The sequence below is a fragment of the Mirounga angustirostris genome, unplaced genomic scaffold (assembly GCF_029215605.1).
Source record: "Mirounga angustirostris isolate CCGP_5_RB_7025 unplaced genomic scaffold, mMirAng1.0.hap1 SCAF_9, whole genome shotgun sequence".
NCBI lineage: Eukaryota > Metazoa > Chordata > Mammalia > Carnivora > Phocidae > Mirounga > Mirounga angustirostris.
This window is the reverse complement of record NW_026991717.1, coordinates 103,179,603-103,194,318: the sequence shown is the minus strand read 5'-3', so window position 1 is coordinate 103,194,318 and position 14,716 is coordinate 103,179,603. Positions and strand designations below refer to the sequence as shown.

Here is a 14,716-nt window from a genome sequence, read left to right as displayed (position 1 = left end):
AAGGAAACATTGTAATATCATGGGAGGAGCCCTGGGGAAACTTCTTGAATTGCTCTGGCTATGCTTCTACTGTATTGTGTGGTCTTTGGTAGCCCCCTTCATTGCTCCGAGCTGTAGTTTTTTTCATATATTAAAGGGCTTTGGATGGACCTGAGGTCACTATGTGGAAGCTCCTTTATTTTCCTTTGTGCTTCCTTCTTTTTGACTCAAAAAAGAAAAAGAGGCAGCCTACCCCCTGTCCAAGTCTACCCCTTCCAGCTGTGATCTGGATCCTATCAACTTCTGCCTCCCCTTTGAGCTGCTAGGGGGACCGAGCCATTTGGGAACACTCATTGTTAAGTTAGAAATCTGAGTGTCATCTCAAATTCCTGTCTGTTTCCCTCAGTTCCCACAGCCAGTCAGGAGCAGAGTCCCATTCATTCTTTCTCCCGAGTGCCTGGTCAACTTACCCTTGCCATAGCACCGTCCTTAGGCCAGCATTGAGGTGGTTTTGGAATATAGGGGAGGTTCGGTGGGGTGAAGTCTGGGGCCCACGACCAAGAAAGAATTCTTGAGGTGTCTTTGGCGCAGAATGGTGGTTTATTAAAGCATGGGGACAGGACCCATGGGCAGAAAGAGCTGCTGCACTGGGATTGTGAGGGATGGCTGATTATACTATGGGGTTGAGGAAGGTAAGGAAAAAGGGAGGTTTCGAGAAAGTACTTTCGTATGTTAAAGAAGACTCACAGGACTCACAGGATACCGGAGGCCTTGCCATGGTCAGGTTAAGGCATTAACTTACTAGATAGATAGTTGGGAGCTTCCTGGAGGAATGTTACATTCTTCTTATCACATGTCCTTATCAATGGGCTGCAGGTTTAAAAGAAATTCAATTTTGTTTACATTTCCTTCTGCCTCAGCCTCCCTCAATTTTATGAAGGGGAGGATGATGTTAGGGCTTCAGGAAACTGAGTTATGGGTCTCTGGAAGTTAGGCTATTGATAAGAAAGCTTATTCCTAGTAAATCACTAGGACATTCGTAAACTGAGGGAGACTCAGGTCTTACAGGATTGTGATCTCTACAAGTTAACTATTTGTTTTTCCTTTAGGGCAGCCAGGAGTGCCTGAGGCATGTCACATATATCCCATGGCGGGGGCGTGTTGTGGGGTGTCAGCTTCTGCTTTGTCCTCGGCTTGCCTTCTGTTCCCTCATCAGCATTAGCTCCTACCCAAATTATTGCAGGAGCCTCTTTACGCGTCTCTGTTGCAGTGTCTCCCACCTTCCAGTTCATTCTCTGCACTGTTCTCAGTGATATCTTTTTGAAACACAAATCTGATGGTCTGCTGAGCAGCGACTAACCTCCTGCACAAACGTTTATATTGTGAGAGAGGCTGTTATGCCAGGTTCTGAGAGACAATCAATTTGAATAAGACAACACAGTGCATTTAAATTAAAACCTTGTGTTGGCTCCTTCATTTACCTATGGGATAAATTGAGTTTCCTTTGCATGGCCTTTGAGGCTGCGCACATTTTGGCTTTAAATCTGCCTTCCTATCAACTTCCTTCTGCCGCCTTGCTTCTTGATCTGTGTGTACTTCCCATCCCTGCTCATCCTGAGCATGCATGTTTCTAAGATTTTGCCTACCAAGGTCTCTGTCTGGACTTCCTTTTCCTGCTTCTCCTATGTCTGTCTGTGGAATGCCTACTCAGTTTGTAATACCTGATGCAAATGTCATCTTACTCAGGGAGAATTCTCATGAATTGATTACTTCCTTATTTCTACTTCTACAGGCCTTTGCTGACAGTATTATATTGTATTTGTTAATGCCTGTCTTTATAAGATTCTGAGCTACTTGAAGGCAGGGAATCATGCTTTATTCACCTTTATGTTCCCTGTGACCTATCTTAGTATACAGCACGTTTCGGCGGCTCCATAAGCAGTTATTGGTTGACTAAAAGAATTGAGAGCAAGGGGATGGGGGGATGAGGTAACAGGGTGATGGACATTAAGGAGGGCATGTGATGTAATGAGCACTGGGTGTTACATGCAACTGATGAATCACTGAACTCTACCTCTGAAACTAATAATACTTTATATGGTAATTAATTGAATTTAAATTAAAAAAAAAGAATTGAGTGCATGCCTGTGCATACACGCATGGGTAGGAGTGGTTGTCGTAAGCATTTCTTATCTGAGTGGAAATGTCAGGGACTGTGGAAAGAAGAAACTTGGAGGTTGCAACTAGCTTGTTGATCTTCTAGGTAAGGTTCAGGTATCTGCAGGTAGATCCTGATGGCCAAGGAATCTTTGGACTAGATCTTTAGAGTTCTCTTTAAGCTGTAAGAGTTGATAACTTCATTTTTGGCTATATCACTTCAAATCCAAGAGTTGGAACACTTTCCTTGTAACACTTTTGCCTGCTGGCGAAGAAACAAAAGTAGTTTGCTTAACATAACTTGTCACTGTCTCTTTTCTTAGATCTCTGAAAGCTACTTTGTGTCCTTCAGTGACAAAACATTAGGCTCATTCCCAAATGAATTGGTTGTCAGGTAGGCATCATTAAGGCTAGTGAAATGTCTCCATTTCAGCTGAGCAAGGCAAATGTGATACTGTCTAATCATGACAGGCATGATGATGTGATGTTCCAAGAAGTGAAGAACATCTTTCAAGGCTACAAGATACTTCATGTGTAGGCAATTACTCTAGTCAGTGAGTAGTAATCAATATGTAAAGATTAAGGTGGGAACATTAATACTTCAATGCAAAAACAGCATCATCTAGAGGTATTTTGGGGGGTTAGGGGGAGGAATGAACTGATACTCTACTACATCATTTCCAAATGTGGAAAGTTGATTTTTATAATAAATTTGCAGACATATCCATTCAGGGATGTGAATAATAAAAAGAACTAAAAGCTTTTTACGAGGTCTCTTTTCAGTATCTGCTTGCCTCATATTCTTGCTTCCTATTCATCCTTTAGCACCTGTGTCACATCCATTATCCTCCTGAAAAGAAGAATCATTCAGGCCACTTAAATGTTTCAATGACATACAGTCCATTAGAATTCAGAAAAAGCCAGCACTTTCCAAAGAGAAATGTGACACTGTCTTTCACTTATTCTTTTTTCTTTACTTGAAGTGAAATTTCAGCTTCTCTTGGGATTTCTTATTTTATATATTCCTAAGGTGATGATTTTAGCAGAAAATGACCTGTCACCTCCTAAAAACCACCTGCTTGGTTGACTAAAGGGAGTAAGGCAGGGGTTAATATTAGTCCATTTCCCCATTTTTGTTTGTTTATTCTGACTATGAAGCAGTATATGCTCAAAGCAAAAATTTTGGATAAAATGTATAACCCTGGCTTTATGCCCAGAAACAGCTGGGTAGGCTTCTGGCTCTGTCTACCACCCGAAAGAACCTTTATTTACAGTGGACCACAAAATCACTCGGAGGCCAGGGAATGGTGCAAGTGTTCTGCTACCATTTCCTTTGGGTGTCCTTTCAGGCTGTGCTGACTCTCCGTGCATGAGTGGTCAGAAGTCCCTCTTTCTTGGGCTCCTCCGATTCTTCTTTATCACTCTCCTGCTGGGGCTCCATCCTCTTCCTACCAGCAGAAGATGGGAAGGCACGAAGATGAAAGGCGAGGGAAGCCTCTCATGCCACTTTTCAAAAGCATCTAAAGAAGATGGGAAAACTCATCCATGATTCCTCTATTCAGAGGAAACAAATGACCTGTTATCTTCCAGTCTATGCATTTTTTCCATAGTTGACATTGGAGTTTTTCCACTTTGTATCAGTGCATTCTAAGTTACATTGTAGATGCGTTAAGTAAAACATATCTGCTTAAATTAGTAGTAACCATGTTTATTTTATCTGTGATAGTATTTACCTTTGAGTGTAATGATTCTTACATTTTAGTGCTTCTACAATCATAGATAAGTCTTACAGTCAATGTGTATCTTTAATGTCAATGGTAAGTCTTATCGTCATCGACCTTTTAGGATCCATGAATATAGCATCTGGAAGTAGAATGTGTAGTAAGCTGCTTTTGATTTTTTCCTCTTGGAAAAGTGACCAGACTGACCTTCCTTTATGATTCAAAAATTATTTCTCTGAAACCTTCAAAGCCTTCTTGGTCCCTGCTTATCTCTAGTTACTCTTTTTTTCTTTGTGTTTGATTGTGGTAAAATTCACATAACATAAAATAACCATTAACCATTTTAAAGTGTACAATTCAGTGGCATTTAATACATTCACAGTGTGACACAGCCATCACCTCTTTCTAGTTCCGAGACATTTTCATCATCCCAGAAGGAAGCCCTGTACCCATTAAGCACCTCCTTCCTCATTCTTCTCTTCTTCTAGCCCTGGCAATCACTAGGTTGCTTTCTATCTCTATGGATTTGCCTATTTTGGTTTCCCTGTTTACTCCAGAAGGTAACTATGAAGAACAGGACTGGCTTTCTCCCCTGGCACAGGATGCACAGGCATGGCTGTGGCACATTCCAGCATGTTGATACACACCGAGATACCAGTAATCCGGACTGACCATGAAACATGCCGGCTGTTGATAGTTGTAGAATTATCCTGGAGTTTTTGACAATTAGTGGGCACTTTATGTGAAGTGAATAACCAAGCAAAGCTACTAACAAGCAAGGCTGTGGAGATGAAATGCTAGGAGCAAGGCACAGCTCAGAAGGTCCTCTGCTATAGGATCTCGGCTTTAAGGTGTCAGCTGAGACTGTGGTCTTCTCTCAGGGTTTGAACGGGGAAGGATCTGCCTCCAAGCTCACACGGTTGTTGGCAGAATTCAATTTCTTGTGGGTGGTAGGACTGAGGACTTCAGGTTTTGGTTGGCTGGAGGCTACCCTCAGTTCTTTGCCATGTGGGCCTCCCTGTAGGGCAGCTCAAGACATGGTGATTTGCTTTAAGAAAGCTCACAAGAAAGAAAGCCTGCTAGTGAGCCAGACATTACAGTCTTATGTAACATAATCATAGAAGTGACATCCCATCACCTTTACCATATTCTGTTAGTTAGAAGCAAATCATAGTTTCTGCCCACACTCAAATGGAATATGAGGACACTCAAGGACATGAGTATTAGGAAATGCAGATAACACATTGTCATACTGCTGTATAAATGGGTCAACCAGTTACTCATGTCTATCTGCAGTGTTGGCTTACACTTACCCTCCCTTGAAGAGCAAATTAGGGAGAGAAATGGGCTCATTCTAAAGGACAGTGTAGGCACGAGTGGAAGCTCTGTGAGAGTGTGCTTTATATTTGCAGTGGTGCATAGAAATCACAATGACTCACCATTTGTTTAGATCTTTCAAGGGAAACTGGAAAAAGGATGACCGTCTCTGGAGAAGATACTAGATGATGGTGATGCCTGGTGGGCTCAGCCTGAATGTGTGATTTGAGTCTTGAGGCTTGAGGGGACAGAGTGTCTGCAATCACACAATAAGGCAATGCGGATAGATTCTCTGAAATCAGTGGCATTGTTTGCTAAAAATTGATCCTCCAAAGTCCGGTGTCAGCCAGACTTATTCTGAAGAAATTCTGAAACCATCTCAAGGGCTCTATTTTGATGCAGAAAGAGTGAACTATACTTTGCCTGGCAGCATACTTTCTGTGAAACATTTTTTTGATCTAAATGGCGTTACTCTAGGGGCACCTTGGTGGTGCAGCTGGTTGAGCATCTGACTCTTGGTTTCGGCTCAGGTTGCGATCTCAGGGTCATGGGACTGAGCCCTGTGTTGGACTCCATGCTCAACAGGGAGTCTGCTTGAGATTCTCTCCCTTTCCCTCTGCCCCTCCCCTGCTCTCTGTCTCTCAAATAAATAAATCTTAAAAAAAAATGGCATTACCCTGCTTGATTAACAATACCATGTGTCTGATTTTGCTCTGAATTACTCTTGAATCTTTTAAAAAATCAATGACACCTAGCACAATGTCACATACATGGCAGGCACTAAATAAGAATTTGCTAAATTAATGAAAGAATTAAAAAGAATATTTTATACACTCTGGTGGTAATTATAGGAAAGGAGTCTTTCAAAAGTTTTGGGTAATAATTGACATTATTGGAATAAAATATTGTATTTGTTTTAAGAGCACTCTTGTCCCTTGATAATGTTGATGTCTTCTGCCCTGGCTGGGAGGTGTCATTTTTTTCTTTCAGTACTGTGAATACAGTGGTTATGAATTTCAAGAGCAAAGACAGTGTGAATCACAAATGTCTCACAGCATTAGATACTCTTTGACAGCTACTACCTGCTCATTCTTTATTGGTGTTTTTTAATTAAAGTTTTTGCTAAATTTCCATGCTTATGATACTATGTCAAACTAATCAGGAAGAAGCAGATAATAATTAAACATTTTGGGAGAAAGTAATGAATACCTAAGTGTTGTAAGTGGCAGTTTCTTTAATATAACTAATACTACCCTGGAATTATTTAAAGTAAAATTTTGATGCCAATGTCTTAGGTGTTGGATCAACCTATTATTAATATTATAAGTGTAGCTAATTCTTACTTAGAAGTGTGTGGATTATCTGCACTGATCATTTACTCCCAGATTCGATTTTGTTGCTAACCCAGCTATTTCTAGGCTACTTACTTGAATTGCTTCTTCCATTTGATATAAACTGAGGAATTACTGGTGCACCTGGGTGGCTCAGTTGGTTAAGCAGCTGCCTTCGGCTCAGGTCATGATCCCAGGGTCCCGGGATCGAGTCCGGCATTGGGCTCCCTGCTCAGCGGGAGTCTGCTTCTCCCTCTGCCCATCCCCACCACTCATGCTCTCTTTCTCGCTCTCTCAAAAATAAATAAATACAGTATTTTAAAAAATAAACCGAGGGATTACAAACGATTCTTAAAAATTGTCTAAGAAAACATCAATAGAAAGACCAACCAAATTCTAGCCAGTTGAAAAGTTTTTGTTCATTTTAGTGTTTACACAACTTCTTGCCTCTGTCAGCCTGTGTGATTGAGAGTTAACCGTGCTGCTTGACATGGGCCTCGGTTCTGCTTTCTTATTGCTCAGGGGAGACATGAGCTGGGGAGGTTGTGATAGATGGATAGTACCAGAATGTTCCTGGCAAACGCTCTGAGACTCTGTCCTTCTCAGACTCATTAAATCAAAGCAGAATACTGAAAATGATATGCCAGGCATGGCAAGCCTTTCTTAGGATGCAGATAATCACATTTTCTGCCCATTTGGAAAGAACCATGACTTGACTACTGATCTTTAATAAAATGTTATTTTAAAAGAGCTTGTAGAGGGACGCCTGGGTGGCTCAGTTGGTTAAGCGGCTGCCTTTGGCTCAGGTCATGATCCCAGGGTCCTGGGATCGAGTCCCACATCGGGCTCCTTGCTCAGTAGGGAGCCTGCTTCTGCCTCTGCCTGCCTCTCCCCCTGCTTGTGTTCTGTCTCTCTCTCTGACAAATAAATAAATAAAATCTTAAAAAAAAAAAAAAAAAAAAAGAGCTTGTAGAGCATCCTTCCCATTTTTATCTTAAAAACCCTCCTTTGGACCATGGCTCCTGTCAGGGGTTGAATTGTATCCTCCTCCCCCAAAAAGATATGTTGAAGTCCTAACCCCTAGGACCTATGAATGCAACATTTGGAAATAGGGTCTTTGCAGATTTCATCAAGATGAGGTCATTAGGAAGGACCTTAGTCCAATGTGACTGATGTCCTATTAGAAGAGGGAAATTTGGACACAGACACACAAAGAGAATGCCATGTGGAGACACAGAGACACAGACACACGGGGAAGGAGCCATGTGAAGACTGAGGCAGAGATTGCAGTGATGTTGCCACAAGCTAAGGAACACATGCATCTACCAGGGACTGGAAGAGGCAAGGAAGGATCCTCCCTTAGAGTCTCTGGAGGGAGCATGGCCCTTTCAACATCTTTTGTTTGTTTATATATGTATGTATGTATTTAAATTCCAGTTAATTAACATACAGTGTTATATTAGTTTCAGGTGTATGATATAGTGATTCAGCAGTTCCATATATTACTCAGTGTTCATCAAGATTAATTGTACTTTTTTTTTTGCTGTGAGGATTCCGTCCTTCTTTTTTATTTTTATTTATTTATTTATTTATTTATTTATTTATTTATTTATTTATTTATTTATTTGATGTAGTGTTCTATGATTCATTGCTTGCGTATAACACCCAGTGCTCCATGCAGTACATGCCCTCCTTAATACCCATCACCAGGCTAACCCATCCCCCCACCCTAATTGTACTTTCTTTAAAAAAAAGATTTTATTTATTTATTTGAGAGAGAGAGAGAAGGAGGGAGAGGGAGCATGAGCAGGGGGAGCAGCAGAGGGAGAAGCAGACTCCCCACTGAACAAGGAGCCTGATGGGAGGCTCGATCCCAGGACTTTGGGATCATGACTTGAGCCGGAGGCAGATGCTTAACCAACTGAGCCACCCAGGCACCTCAAGATTAAGTGTACTTTTAATCCTCATCAACTATTTCACCCATCCTCCACCCTCTTCCCTTCTGGTAACCATCTGTTTGTTCTCTACAGTTAAGAGTTAAGGCTCTCTTTTTTTCCCTTTGTTTATTTTTTGTTTCTTAAATTCCACATATGAGTGAAATAATTTGGTATTTGTCTTTCTCTGACTGACTTATTTCCTGTAGCATTATACTCTCTAGATCTGTACATGTTGTTGCAAATGGCAAGATTTCATTCTTTTTATGGCTGAGTAATATTCCATCTTCTTTAGGTTGCTATGACCAATGTCAGAGAAATTACTGCCTCTGCTCTCTTCTAGGATTTTTATGTTTTCAGGTCTCACATTTAGGTCATTAATCCATTTTGAGTTTATTTTTGGGTATGGTATAAGACAGTGGTCCAGTTTCATTCTTCTGCATGTAGCTCTCCAGTTTTCCCAACACCATTTGTTGAAGAGACTATCTTTTTTCCATTGCATAGTCTTTCCTCATTTGTTGAAGATTAATTGACCATATAGTTGTGGGTTTATTTCTGGGCTTTCTGTTCTCTTCCATTGATTTATATACCTATTTTTGTGCCAGTACCATACTGTTTGATTACTACATTTTTGTAATATAACTTGAAGTCTGGAATTATGATACTTCCAGTTTTGTTTTTCTTTTTCAAGATTGCTTTGGCTGTTTGAGGTCTTCTGTGGTTCCATACAAATTTTAGGATTATTTATTATAGTTTTGTGAAAAATACTGTTGGTATGTTGATAGGGATTGCATTAAATCTATAAATTCTATAGATTGCTTTGGGCAGTATAGACATTTTAATAATATGTATTCTTCCACTCCATGAGTATGGGACGTCTCTCCATTTCTTTGTGTCTTCTTTAATTTCTTTCATCAATGTTTTACAATTTTTAGAGTACACGTCTTTCACTTCTTTGGTTAAGTTTATTCCTAGGTATTTTATTATCTTTGGTGCAATTGTAAATGGGATTCTCTTCTTAATTTCTCTTTCTGCTGCTGCACTATTAGTGTGTAGAAATGCAATGGATTTCTGTGTATTAATTTTGTATCCTGAAACTTACTAAAGTCATTTATCAATTCTCGTAGTTTTTTGGTAGAGTTTAGGGTTTTCTATATAGAGTATCCAGGTCCTGTGCAAATAATGAAAGTTTTACTTCTTCCTTACTATTCGAATGCCTTTCATTTCTTTTTTCCTGTCTGATTGTTGTGGCTAGGGCTTTCAGTACTATGTTGAATAAAAGGGGTGAGAGTGGACATCCTTTTCTTATTCCTGACCTTAGGGGAAAAGCTCTCAGTTTTTCCCCATTGAGTATGATGTCAGCTGTGGGTTTTTCATATATGGCCTTTATTATTTTGAGGTATGTTCCTTCTAAACCTACTTTATTGAGGATTTTTATCATGAATGGATGTTGTACTTTGTCAAATGCTTTTTCTGCATCTATTGAAATGATCATATGGTTTTTATCCTTTCTCTTATTGATGTGATATATCACATTGATTGATTTGAGAATATTGAACCACCCTTGCAGCCTGGGAATAAATCCCACTTGGTTGTGGTGAATGATTTTTTTAATGTATTCCTGGATTCAGTTTGTTAATATTTTGTTGAGGATTTTTACATCTATGTTCACCAAAGATAATGGCGTATAGTTCTCTTTTTTTTTTTGTGGTGTCTTTATCTGATTTTGGTATCAGGGTAATGTTGGCCTCATAGAATGAATTTAGAAGTTTTCCTCCTTCTTCTATTTTTGGGAATAGTTTAAGAAGAATAGGTATTAACTCTTGTTCTTCTTTTTTTTTTTAATAACAATTTTATTTATTTCTCTGACAGAGAGATCACAAGTAGGCAGAGCAACAGGCAGAGGGAGAGAGAGAAGCAGGCTCCCCGCTGAGCAGGGAGCCCGATGTGGTGTTTGATCCCAGGACTCTGGGATCATGACCTGAGCCGAAGGCAGCCGCTTAACCAACTGAGCCACCCAGGTGTCCCGGTATTAACTCTTCTTTAGATGTTTGGTAGAATTCAGCTGTGAAGCTCTCTGGCCTTGGAATTTTGTTTGTTGGGAGTTTTTTGATTACTGATTCAATTTCATTGCAGGTAATCAGTCTGTTCAAATTTTCTATTTCTTCCTGCTTCAGTTTTGGTAGGTTATATGATTCTAGGAATTTATCCTTTTCTTCTAGGTTGTCCAATTTGTTGGCATATAACTTTTCATAATATCCTCTTTAATCATTTGTATTTCTGTGTTGTTGGTTGTTATTTCTCCTCTTTCATTTATGATTTTGTTTGAGTTCTCTCTCTCTCTCTCTTTGATGATTCTGGCTTGGTTTATCAATTTTGTTGATCTTTTCAAAGAACCAACTCCACCTGGTTTCATTGATGTGTTCTATTTTTTTTTTTTTTTTAGTTTCTATATCATTTATTTTTGCTCTAATCTTTATTATTTCCTTCCTTCTGCTGGTTTTAGGTTTTGTTTGTTTTTCTTTTTCTAGCTCCTTAGGTGTGAGGTTAGATTGTGTATATGAGATTTTTTTTTCTTGCTTTTTGAAGTAGGCCTGTATTGCTATAAACTTCTCTCTTACAAATGCTTTTGCTGCAACCTAAAGATTTTGGACTGTTTGTTGTATTTTTATTTTCATTTCTATGTAATTTTTGATTTCTTCTCTGATTTCTTGGTTGACCCATTCATTGTTTAGTAACATGTTATTTAACCTCGTATATCTGTGCTCTTTCCAGGTTTTTTCTTGTGGTTGATTTCTACCTTTCAACATCTTGATTTTGGATTTGTAACCTCTAGAACTGAGAGAATACATTTCTGTTGTTTTAAGCCATTTAGTTGGTGGTACTTTGTTATGACAGTCCTAGGAAACTAAGACATCCCCTCCCCCTTCCCTAACCTCTTGAACTCCTGCTTTCTTCTTCTCCTTCCCTTCATAGCCAAGCTGCAAGTTGGCTGGATTGCATCACCCCACCAAAACTGTTCTTGCTGAGAGACCTCCCAGGAGGACTAAGCCTGCAGAGCCTGGAGCCCACTTGCCAGGATTCAAATCCAGACTCCACTCCCTGCTAGCTGTATGAACTTAAGCAAATTATTTAACCTTCCTGTGTCTTATTTTGTGTTTATCAATACAATGAGCCTATCCCTGGGGACCATTTTAAGGTTTAAAAGAATTAATACAGCTAAAGCATTTAGCATGGTTCCTGGCACATAACTAACAATGGGCACTTATTTCTATAAATATAATTTGCCACATACGTTGTCCCTTTCAGTTCTTACATTACCTGACTCTCTGCAGCACTGGACCCTACTGGCCACTTTCTCCTCCATGGCTCCTTTGATCCATTGCCTTCTGGTTGTCTTCCCTGCCTCTGGTTGCTGCTTTTCTAAGTTTCTCATAGGAAGGCATTGTAGCTTATGGTTAGAGTTCTAGTGTTAGAATCTGACATATCGAGGCTCAATTCTCAGCTTCACAATTATGAAAGTGAGTGATTTTGAGCAAGTTAAACTTTATGAGCCCCAGTGTTTTCTGGATAAGATGGGGATAATCTTACCTGCTTGGGTTTGTGTGAGGAGTAAGTGGGATAATATAAACAGAGGGCTGTTGTAAGCTGGATTCTGACTTTCACCTTCACCTCTGGCTCATCTTCTGACCCCCTTGTTGAAAGCTGTGGTGTAAGGCTCTGCACTTGGTATCATCTACAGCTCCAAGGGGAGTCATTCACTTAAAGTGAAATGTGATACAGCAGTCTTCCTCCTCTCCCAGATTTGTTGTACAGATAGATCTCTGGAATATACTTAAGGCACTGAGAAAAGTCCTAGCAAATTGAAACTTCAGTCATATTTTATGTTTTAATCTCATAGCCTCTACATTCAGTGGTTACCAGGTCCCGTGGTTTTGATTTCTCCTACAGCTCTTAGAAATATCTTCTTTTTGGTCCTTTCCGCGCTACCCAGGGAAGGGTCCATACGGCATTGTTTTGTGTTCCCATCGTAACTTAAAGGGAAACTTTCACATGTCTGGCTCTTGATGTCCTGCAAATGAAGGAGGAGGATGTCCTCAAATTCCTTGCAGCAGGAACCCATTTAGGTGGCACCAACCTTGACTTTCAAATGGAACAGTACATCTACAAAAGGAAAAGTGATGGTATCTACATCATAAATCTGAAGAGAACCTGGGAGAAGCTTCTGCTGGCAGCTCGTGCTATTGTTGCCATTGAAAACCCAGCTGATGTCAGTATCAGATAAAGGGCTAGTATCCAAAATTTATAAAGAACTTATCAAACTCAATACCCAAAGAACAAAGAATCCAATCAAGAAATGGGCAGAAGACATGAACAGACATTTTTCCAAAGAAGACATCCAAATGGCCAACAGACACATGAAAAAGTGCTCAACATCACTCGGCATCAGGGAAATCCAAATCAAAACCTCAGTGAGATACCACCTCACACCAGTCAGAATGGCTAAAATTAACAAGTCAGGAAATGACAGATGTTGGCTTGGATGCGGAGAAAGGGGAACCCTCCTACACTGCTGGTGGGAACGCAAGCTGGTGCAACCACTCTAGAAAACAGGATGGAGGTTCCTCAAAAAGTTGAAAATAGAGCTACCATACGATCCAGCAATTGCACTACTAGGTATTTACCCCAAAGATACAAATGTAGGGATCCGAAGGGGTATGTGCACCCCGATGTTTATAGCAGCAATGTCCACAATAGCCAAACTGTGGAAAGAGCCAAGATGTCCATCGACAGATGAATGGATAAAGAAGAGGTGGTATATATATACAATGGAATATTATGCAGCCATCAAAAGGAATGAGATCTTGCCATTTGCAACGACGTGGATGGAACTGGAGGGTGTTATGCTGAGCGAAATAAGTCAATCGGAGAAAGACATGTATCATAGGACCTCACTGATATGAGGAATTCTTAATCTCAGGAAACAAACTGAGGGTTGCTGGAGTGGGGGGTGGGGTGGGAGGGATGGGGTGGCTGGGTGATAGACACTGGGGAGGGTATGTGCTATGGTGAGCACTGTGAATTGTGCAAGACTGTTGAATCCACAGATCTGTACCTCTGAAACAAATAATGCAATATATGTTAAGAAAAAAAAAAGAAGACGATAGCAGGAGGGGAAGAATGAAGGGGTGAAATTGGAGGGGGAGACAAACCATGAGAGACGATGGACTCTGAGAAAGAAACTGAGGGTTCTAGAGGGGAGGGGCGTGGGAGGATGGGTTAGCCTGGTGATGGGTATTAAAGAGGGCACGTTCTGCATGGAAAAAAAAAAAGAAAGAAAAGAAAACCCAGCTGATGTCAGTGTCATATCGTCCAGGAATACTGGCCAGCGAGCTGTGCTGAAATTTCCTGCTGCTACCGGAGCCACTCCTATTGCTGGCCGCTTCACTCCTGGAACCTTCACTAACCAGATCCCAGCAGCCTTCCGGGAGCCAAGACTTCTGGTGGTTACTGATCCCAGGGCTGACCACCAGCCTCTTACAGAGGCGTCCTGTGTTAACCTGCCTACCATTGCTCTGTGTAACACCGACTCTCCTCTGCGCCATGTGGACATTGCCATCACTTGCAACGACAAGGGAGCTCACTCAGTGGGTCTGATGTGGTGGATGCTGGCCAGGGAAGTTCTGCGCATGTGTGGCACCATTTCCCGTGAACACCCATGGGGGGTCATGCCTGATCTCTACTTCTACAGAGATCCTGAAGAGATTGAAAAGGAAGAGCAGGCCACTGCTGCAAAGGCTGTGACCCAGGAGGAATTTCAGGGTGAATGGACGGCTCCAGCTCCTGAGTTCACTGCTACTCAGTCTGAAGTCGCAGACTGGTCTGAAGGCATGCAGGTGCCCTCAGTGCCTATTCAGCAGCTCTCTACTGAAGACTGGAGTGCCCAGCCGGCCACGGAAGACTGGTCTGCAGCTCCCACTGCTCAGGCCACTGAATAGGTAGGAACAACCACTGAGTGGTCTTAAGCTGCTCTTCCACAAAGGCAAACAAAATGGAAATAGAAATGGAAAAGGTTGACGGAAAATAAACAGTTTGTAAAAAAAAAAAAAAAAATCGTCTTTTTGAAGAAACCAAACTGTAGCTTTGGAAGGGATAACAGGGGAACCAGGCATGATGTCTGATGGAAATCAACAGTTTCAGTCCCGATTTCAGAAAAGATGGATTCTAAGACAGCCAGTGAGTTTGGCTGAGCAGAGCAGAAATCCAGAAGTGGTTC

General features: G+C 40.9%; 1 protein-coding gene and 1 pseudogene across 10 annotated transcripts in view; both read left to right on the top strand.

Annotated features, from left to right (window-relative positions):
• ARMH4 (armadillo like helical domain containing 4) overlaps window positions 1-14,716 on the top strand; it is a 230,560-nt gene that overhangs the window by 173,010 nt on the left and 42,834 nt on the right. The window lies entirely within an intron of this gene.
• Window positions 12,506-14,465, top strand: LOC123840921 (small ribosomal subunit protein uS2-like; annotated as a pseudogene).